Source organism: Clytia hemisphaerica, unplaced genomic scaffold (genome assembly GCF_902728285.1).
Source record: "Clytia hemisphaerica strain Z4C2 unplaced genomic scaffold, Clytia hemisphaerica genome assembly, whole genome shotgun sequence".
NCBI lineage: Eukaryota > Metazoa > Cnidaria > Hydrozoa > Leptothecata > Clytiidae > Clytia > Clytia hemisphaerica.
This window is the reverse complement of record NW_027104297.1, coordinates 900,497-910,178: the sequence shown is the minus strand read 5'-3', so window position 1 is coordinate 910,178 and position 9,682 is coordinate 900,497. Positions and strand designations below refer to the sequence as shown.

At 37.0% G+C, this 9,682-nt stretch overlaps 1 protein-coding gene across 1 annotated transcript in view; it reads right to left on the bottom strand.

Moving 5' to 3' along the window:
- LOC136817249 (platelet-activating factor acetylhydrolase IB subunit alpha1-like) overlaps positions 1-8,397 on the bottom strand; it is a 13,950-nt gene extending 5,553 nt beyond the window's left edge. Inside the window, exon 1 of the mRNA XM_067073583.1 lies at positions 8,286-8,397. The gene's annotated coding sequence lies outside the window, so the exon portion shown is untranslated. The remainder of the gene's footprint in view (positions 1-8,285) is intronic.
- Positions 8,398-9,682: the final 1,285 nt, after the last annotated feature.

The window sequence follows — 9,682 nt, the reverse complement described above, 5'->3', positions numbered from 1 at the left end:
GAGGCATAAATACATATTGCATGGTATAGATGAAATGGATACATGATGTGATGATAAGTCTACTTGATTTGTCTATATTTTGATTTGGGGGCTTTTGCCCTAGAGCTACCCTAATTTGGGAAGCAGGTCAAAACAAGTCATCAAATCAGGGAACATGTATGCCAAAATGACCCTTGAAAACCGTGTTTTTCAGCCAGAAACAGCTATTTTGTCCAGTTTTTGCGCTTTTTGAAGCTCAATATCTCGAGTTAGGTACTGAAATCACCTATACTTGCAATATATCTCTAATCTTAATTTTTTGAGAGCTTTCCAAAAATATACAACAGGTCTCCGTTTTCTCAAGCTAAAATTTTCATTAATTTTTACCCCTATTATTTCTGCCTGAGACCGTCATATTTGTCCGAAAATCACACAAAAGTGTCCGAAAAAAAATTGGAAACATAGTAATTTCGATTCCCCTACCCCTTAGCTTTCCAAAAATGTATAACAAGTGCTTCTAACAAAACAGTCGAGCGATTTTACAAAATGCCCTCTACTACTTCGTTTGTATTCTAATGCAACACATTTCAATTATTTTGGTATCTAAATTATCCAGCAAGGAAAATATTTTTTCTAAATTATCCACCAAGGAAAATATTTTTTACCCTTATAAAAAATAACAAAATTCTCGATTTCAGAAAGAAAAAAAAATTCATTTTCAATATCAATCACGGCTGCCATTTTTTGTTTGTACTTCTAGTCTTGTGCGCATAACGAATCAAGCGCTCTGATTGGTTCAGAACGAAAACAATTGATCGGCCGCAGACATTTCAATAGAAACAAAAGATTCTACAGCCTAGCTTCAAATAGATGAATAGCACATTTCTTATCCTCTTTTCCCAAATCTCTGCTTGTACATACTATTTAAGCTGTCATTATTTGGAATTTAACATGCATTAGACTCTAATCATAACATGGTGTCAGCAGTGGAAACACCCATCTGACTGGGGTTCTAGGTCCCCCCGCCAAATTTAGGTCCCTCCTGAGAACAAGGCCCCCCCAGCCTGATAAAATTTTAGGTCCCAGTATCTAGGGGAAAAATTTTATGGCATTCACAAATCTCTATTTACATGTGTGTACACTTTTAGAGAATGCAATAGAATGTCTTCATTTTTGTATTTTAACCCTTTAAGTGCCACGGTCATTTTTTTGCTAAGTTTTTTAAAGAAAATCGCTGGTTCAAACTTTTTTTAAAGGCTTATATCTCCAGATCTAGAAGGAGTTAGAAGCTTGTTTATAGTCAGTTGGATAGCTTAGAGTCTCCTCTTTCTTTTAGGCGCCTTTGGCGCCGCTCGATTTAGGCGCGGACCTGACTGAATGATAGAAAGGTGCCGAGTGGTAAAACTTCAAACTAATTTGCTGGAGGACAGAATCAAATTTCTCAGGGTCAAATTTGGCTTCGCCCTCCTACATAGCCCATGTCTGATATATACGACATTGGCACTTAAAGGGTTCACACTTTGCATGAAAACATAAAGGTTTAGAGAAAGTAAAAACCAACAGTAAAGAAAAATATTTAGGAAGTGTTATTTAGCCCCCAGAATTACATAAACTAATGCAGCTCCCCCCCCCAAGATAGAGCTCCCCCCGCCTGTCAGGAAAAACAAGCAGCTCTTTTAGGTGTAGCTCCCCCCGCTCAGGCGGGGGGGGGGGGGTCGCGAGCCATGAAAAACCTACAAGAGCATTGGAAGAAATTGAAACAAGAGCTTGACTTTTACCTTACAGCAACAGAAAAGGATAAAAAAGACAACAAAGTTAAGTCTAGTATCTTACTTCATTGCCACATGTATAGGGGATCAAGGAAGGGAAATTTATAATAGACCTTTTTTCAAAGAGGACGTCCTGTTGAATAATTATGTAGTCCAGCTATAAAAACAATGATAGAGCCATGCATAATTACTGTATCATGCATATTGTAATAATTATGCATGGTTTTATCATTGTTTTTCTGCTGGACTACATATTATTATTCAACAGGGTGGCCTCTTTGAAAAAAGGTCTATACCTTTACTTTTGACAACAATGAAATTTGACGTTTTAATCAAGAAATTTGACGAGCACTGCTTGCCAAAGAAAAACGTTACTTTAAGGCATAAGCCCTACTGCTGAGAAATTCAGCTGATTCAGCTGAACAAACAAGGAACCATGTGAAGGAACTTAGGCAAGGAGTCGCAAAAATTGATTCTATAAAAAAACCATCCTCTAATAATCGAAAGACTGATCGTCCAATGATAGAGAACTGTAGATATTGCAGTGGATCTCATCAAAGGGGATCTTGCACAGCACATGGACAAACTTGTAATAAGTGCAAAAAATCAAACCATTTTCTCTAAAGTTTGTCTCAATCAAAACCTTTCTCGTCATTGTAGATTACACCAGCAAATTCTTTAAGGTAATCAACATTCTCAATGCCAAGTTGAAAACCGTAATCAACTACACAAACAGCATCTTCAAATTCAATCTATTTGTAATCAGCAACAATGGTCCAGAGTTCTCTTCAAGATTCTACAAACAATTCGCCAAACAATGGGACTTTCATCAAAAAACCTCATGTCCCGAATATCTTCAAACAAAGCAATGGCCTGGTCTGGTGGAGAGAACAATTCAAACCATTAAACAATCACTCGAAAATGCTATTATGGACAGCAGCAGTTCAGATCCATATTTAGAAATGCTTGCTCTCCAAACGTCAGTTAACAGCACAAACTCTTCCACAGCATTTGCCTTGATGAGCAGACTTCATACATATACGGCTTGTTACGCGCGCAGCGCGTCTCCTTTGGTATAATGTGCGCGAGGTCGACTAAGTTCCTATATATCGCTCAACCACTTTCAAAATTCAAAGTTCGTGTATGACTACATGACATCAATTTTCGTATCAATTTTTAAATCCTCAGATCACTCCGATCGCAAGTGAAGGATCCTCAGTGCTTTATATTTTAAATAATGAGATTGCTCCAAAACGAAAATCTTCCAACCCTTCCGGCTTATTAGGACCCCCATCGTTTATTAATTTGTAAAAATATTTTCAGCTGACAGAGGGAAGGAAGGCTCCTTATTTTGCTCTATAAAGCCTGATTTTAGCTTATTTTTGGGGTTTTAGAGAATTAGAATTTCCAACCCCTCCAACAATAAGCCCTCCCCCTACTAAGAACCTAATAAGAGTAAGATACAGTTTGTTTGTTGGTTCTTGGTTTTAACCATAGACATTACTGTGGTTTTATTGTGAAGACAAAATTTCAAGGTAAAGAGTTTCATATTCAAGTTAAAATCTTCATACAGTACTCAACAACAACAGACAGGCCTGTCTGAGAAAAATCAAATCAAAAACAGTCGAAAAGATGACTTTCGGAGTAGGGAAGTGTCAAAGACAAAGGGAAAGGGGGAAAACGCAACAAAAATATTTTCAGATGAACTTTTAATTTGGAGTTCTTCCATAAAATACACTAAAATCAAATCTGATGAACTAAGAAATTTAAAAAACTACTTGACATGATCCAAATATTCTCAGCTTTTGCTTTGGTATTGTCCGTGTGAAGCCAAACAGTTTTTCATCACTGCATACAAAAAATTTGAGATTCTTGAATGTTTGCCAATACAGGGGGGGGGGTATCGAGTCAGTGTACTGGCCCATAGCTGGTGGGGTGGTGTATTTTTTAGGTTAAATTGAGTTAGCACAGTGTACTAAAAGGGTGGTCCTCTGAGAAAAATACAATGAAAAAGTTAGTACAGTGTACTAAAAGGGTGGTCCTCTGAGAAAAATACAATGAAAAAGTTAGTACAGTGTACTAAAAGGGTGGTCCTCTGAGAAAAATACAATGAAAAAGTTAGTATACTGTACTAGAAAGGTTGGTGTTCTGAATTGATACACACTGAGAAGTTACTACATTGTACTAATTTCATGGTAAAAACACACAAACCCAGTGAATTCCCATGTATATTTGCCCTAATTTGCCAGGTCCAAGCTGGTCTGAGACCTTCAAGTCAAGGCTGGTTAAGCTATACAAATTGGTACACTGATTTTCTCCCAATGTTTCCTGTTTACTTGATTGGATTTGTTTCAGATTCGCAGCATGCGCAAGTGGAGACCGGCCTTAAGTTCAATCTTGTTTCCGTTTTCTTTAAGGCCCTATCTACATTATGGCAACAACAAGAATTTGTGTAACCGTTCGAATCGAAGCTTTCAAGTTTTATTAAAAAAAATCCGCTCTATTGTTTTATGTTTTTAGTAACCTTGTTGGATTGATGTTAATTGAAAAAAATCTGTATATAAGTGAAATCACCGGGGGGAGGGGGTGAAAACGACCGTACGTTCAGCCAAAAATCAGGTCTCTAAAATTGGTCCCTTACAGTGCAGGAAAAATTTGGCTGAAAAGTGACCCTTATAGTGTAATTTTTCGATTTTTTTTGCCCTTTCAGGGCAAAATCTTTTGAAATTTCTCAAATTTTACCTCAAAATTTGATATTTTATAAAATTTTACAGGGAAAGCACCTGATTAGAACAGTGCACTAAGGGGTGGTTTCTAAACTTATCTGATCGAAAAAACAGCTAGTACAGTGTACTGAAAGGGTGGTAATAAAAATCTAATTAAAGAAAAACCTCAGTACAGTGTACTAAAAGGGTGGTGTCAAAGCCCCGACCGTGAAAAAAAGTTAGTACAGTGTACTGAAAGGGTGGTGTCAAAGCCCCGACCGTGAAAAAAAGTTAGTACAGTGTACTAAAAAGGGTGGTGGTCTAATTTTTTGGAAAAAAATCCAAAAATCAAGTTAGTACCCTATGGTCCAGTACACTGACTTGTTACCCCCCCTGGCCAATATGCAAGATTTCTGATATCATAATAAGGGAAATGTAACTGAATGTAATGTCTTGTATTTAAAAACCATATGACGAGCGATATTTATAAAAGTTCTCTCCCAATTCTCTTGTTTGCGACAAAGGTACGTGCTTCACTTTTTAAGAATCTCAACAATCATTACGGCTTGACGATAATCAAGAAATTATTCACATTGTTTTACTGTTTCAAAAATGTTGTCTTTTTTAACCATTATTACAACCAACGCATACGTTTCAATCATGGAACTCCTTTCCTCTGCTTTTCTTTTCCATGCATATCGAAACAAAAACATAGAAAAAGACTCAGTGCTTTCAATCTGATTAATCCAATGATGAAGGGTGGTTTCTTCTCTATAGAAATAATACTGTGCACCATCTGCATTTTCAATTATCAATCTAGAAACTTTCAAAATACATCTCTGAAAAATCTGCAACACCCCTCACTGCGAAACAAAGCTTCTGGGATCGAAAAATGCTTCTCTATTTTGTCATAAGATGCAAACACTAAAATCGAATATTTTCGTTCGAATCTATAACGTTCGAATTAGATTTTCGAATAAAAACATTCGAAACTACAAGGCGGAAGTAAAAGGGCGTTATCAGTAAAGCATAACAAGCTGATAATACGCAGGGAACGAGGTTGGTAAAAGGGCTGCTCCGCTCTCTCAGCGAGAGGTTCGAGAAATTGACTCTTCGTTCGTGGGACTCTCTTTTGAAAAAAAGCGACCTGAATGGGACTGAAATGTGTTTTTGCGGCATTTACCTGGGACTCGTGAAGGTGAAAAAGGTACCCCCGCTCCCTGGGCCGGTGCAATATACTCGATTTTCGGGATTTTTTTTAATTTTTAGAATTTTGGTATTTTGGAATTTCTTTTTACATTCCCTTTGGCCAATGTGTATTTCAGATATTTTGGACTTTATAGATCCTGAGGCTGTTGTAAAATTTTTGGCTTGGGATGAAAGAACAGGTAAATAAAAGTTTTTTCAACTAGGAAAAATGTCGTCGCCTTAATTGCCCCAGCAGAAGCGTAGCGACGAGGAGGCACTCATAGTTTCACGCATAGATATTGGACTGGAATCTCAACATTTTGCGAATTGTTTTGTTGTTGTTGTTGTCGCGTAAGCATATCCGTAGTTAGTCTCTTCCGTAAATGTTCGGTTTTTTTCCGGGACGGTAGTATACATATTTTTATATTATGTTATATGGTATTATCATTATTACATATTACAATTTTAGTTTTGATTTAGCTTTGAAAAGCCGAAGCGAGTGTTATAAATACAAATCAAAACAGTGTATGATATAACACGAATTACAATATTACTTGTGCAAATCAAAACAAACAAAATGGCAGACTGGTTATGATGATGATGATGAGCTGATTCATTGACTAGAAAAAGTGTTTTGTATGTCAAATTTTGTTTCTTGTCTTTGAAACTGAATACTAGCTACTGTAATTTAGTCAGAAGTTCACTTCAGCAATGATTTCAATTCTTTTTCCAGAATCTGATATTTTTGTTCAAACTCTAATTTATTTTTGCCTGTCATTTTATTGATAACTACCTTTATTGTTTATAGGGCTTCTTGAGCTTTAAATACCATCAGCTCCAGTGGTTTGGTGAAATAGCTCCAAATTCTGGCTTTCTAAGTTAGGAGAGACCTTCCCGAAGGCATTTAAAGGTGGTTAGACTAGGTACACAGACAGTCATACAGAAACACCATAAAGGGAAAGTATATCGCTAGCTATAAACTCAAAAAGTCTAGCTTCCTGAAGGCACGTCTCTTCATTGTCTGCGCTGCGATCAGCTTGGAGAAAAGATTGCATTATGAAAAAGGACTATGCAGTTGAAAAGAAATTTAGGCGCATTTTAACTTTTCTCGACTGTACGTCTGAATGAACCACAATGGCATTCCTTTACTTTTCTTTTGACCAACAACATAGAAGATTTTGCTTGAGAAGTGCAATCACAGCGTACGCTAGTGGAGCCTGGGCCTTAACTAGGATAAGTGAGTTTCTATTTCACCCAACTTAAGATGGCGCAGAACTTTTTGATAAATTTTATACACAGTATCCTCTTGACTATTGTTTATTAGGCAAAGTAGCAATAGAGAAATGTTGAAATATAGCAGCCAATGAAAAAAAACAAGCTACTTCTGATTGGTTACCTTGTAGATTTATTCACTGCGTATGTCCATATATTTTGCCTACAATCTAAGATGTCTGCGACATTATTAGAAAAGGTCTATTTAGTGAATAATAATCATGACATATATCGTTATAAGAAAGAAACTAGGAGAAAAAACAAACAAACAGGAGATGTGAAAATCAGTAAGATAATGATACCATAACTTTTTAAATATATTTTTGAGAGGCTTTTCCAGCTTTTCCTTAAATCTTATTAAGTTATCAAGCTGCATGAATTCTTCAAGTACGTATTTTTTATAATGGAATATAATTTTTTTTCTCAAGCAAACGCCTCAATCAATCAATAAATCAATCAATCAATCAACCAATCAATAATTAAATCAATCAATTATTCCTGATTATTTTTTAATGTTTAATCTTTAAAGCATTAAAGCTTTATAAGTGCATGACACTGCATGACATGATCTTTATGTGGGGGCATTTAGTGAAAGCTATGACTAGTTCTTATAATTTTCTTCATTTTCCCCCGACATATTTACCCAGAAAAGGCACTCTAGTTTTGTCTAACACTAACAGATTTCCCGGAAAAAGAATATCCAATTAAAAAGCTGTTGTTTTCACCTTTCACTAGTGCTTCTCAAGACTCTACACTCTAAATATTTGTGAGGTTAACTAGCAAATCGGCATCATCACGAAAACGGCTGAAAAATGTAACAGGCTAGTGAGTTTCAACCAATAAAATAGCTTATTTTCACTAGCCTTAAATTTTTCGCTGATCGTCGTGATTATCCCACTGACCTTTATATACCCTGGACAAAGCTTCTCAATCCCAGCAAAGCAAAATCTTTGATCGGAGTTTTTTGAAAATTGGTACCCTAATGTCGGCACTACTCGATAGCAGTGTAAATGCATCGAGAGCGCTAAGTCTACTTTTCCTCAAAGTCTTTTGATGATGTAGCGACGTTAGACGTTAATTTTTAGCATTGCACCAATTCTAAAAAAACTCCAATCAAAGATGGCAGATATTGCTTGGTCCAGGGTTATATAAAGGTCAGTGGAATTACCTCAATATTATTTGCAACGCAAATAGAGTGGAGGAACATACTTAAGCGTTCTGGAGCGCGCGTAACCCCTTTTTCTAAACATTGATTTTGCTTGGAATAGCTTTATAAATCTATGTAAAAAGGGTTCACAAGCAAACAAAACAAAACATGCATGAGACGACGAAAGATGTTACAGGAAGGTATATCTAGTAAGATAATACATACCAAGAAGGCCTGTCAACAAAGACTGTTTTAAAAAGCCAAAACTTCAGTTTCTTCGGATAGTTTCAATATTCGATAGGACTTTAATTGTTATTCGACTTGACCACTCACACACCGTCTTGTACCGTCTTTCACTTGGTTGACCGGTGAAAACTAGTTTCAATCAGCAATTCCGCCCCTTCAATTTTTTTCGTTCTTTCTAGTCCGTGGTAATTTTCCGGGGGTCAGGATTCGATTATTGTCAGCTAGTTAGGGTCAGGGTTGCTAGTAATGGCTTGTCACTGTGCCGGGTCATACTCGGCGCCTTGGGCCCCGCAGGGTTGCTAGTAACGGCTCGAATTTCAGTCAGGTTTAAAAAAGGGGTACTTTTACCCATATTATAATAACATTACCCCCGTCTTTTGCCAGTTCGGTCTAATATGTTATGAATTGCGTGAGTTTGCTATGCGACGATAGTGCAAGTGGTCAGGCGTCGGGTTTGGAAACCAAGGTTGCTTGCATTTGGTGGTTCGAACCGAGGTGTGGGAGTATAGTTTCAGAAATAGCAAAATAGCTTCAAATAGTCAAATCATAGTCAAATTCAGAAAAACTAAGTCCAGAAATTAGAAAAAACAGAGTTAGAGATAGGAAATAGAGAAAAAGAGGAGAAGGGCGGAATTGGTGATTAAAACTAGATCTTTCCTGGTTGACCGCCTGTTTCTTCACCGTTTCTTCAGGTGCTTTTGTCGGCTATCTTGTTTCGATGTAAAAACTCACTAATCACGATTTTAGCTCCGACGTTTTTGTGATCCGTCAAAATGCGGACAGGATATCCTAAACCAAAAGGGGCGGGAAAACTTGCGAACTTTGCCAAATCGGGGTCAAATCATATGACATATGTCAAACTTCCACTACACCTTGAAATTGACTTGAGCAGGACCGTCTTTGTCTTCGTCACCTTTCTCCTATAAATAAGGTAATTCGAGTTCTGCTGTATGTAAAATTAGGGGAGGGGGAGTGTCTGGAGTATGCCAAAACTTAAGAAAGCAATCAGGAGCAGCAGGAGGCTATACTAGACGTTACCCGCGTTTTTTCTACACAATTAACTGCAATTAACGTCTATTCAACTTTTTCGAATGTTTTGAGGCCGGTTTTTTCGGGCTCTAAACGTTCGATTTTTTAAGGTTACTTTTAGCTTTTCAAGCTCCCTGCAATAGCGAAAAAATCTAATTTGCGTCAAAGCACTTGAAAGACTTCTATTCTTCAAAAATCGTCAAAGTGGAACTCGCTAATAAGAAACGGAATGAAAAATCCCAGTTTTTGGGAAGGCGGAATTTTTCAAAACATCTTGTTCCTGCTTTTTTCCAGCAGAGGGAATTTTGGAGTGAGATCCAAAAGCCAACTTTTTTCCAAGCACTTCT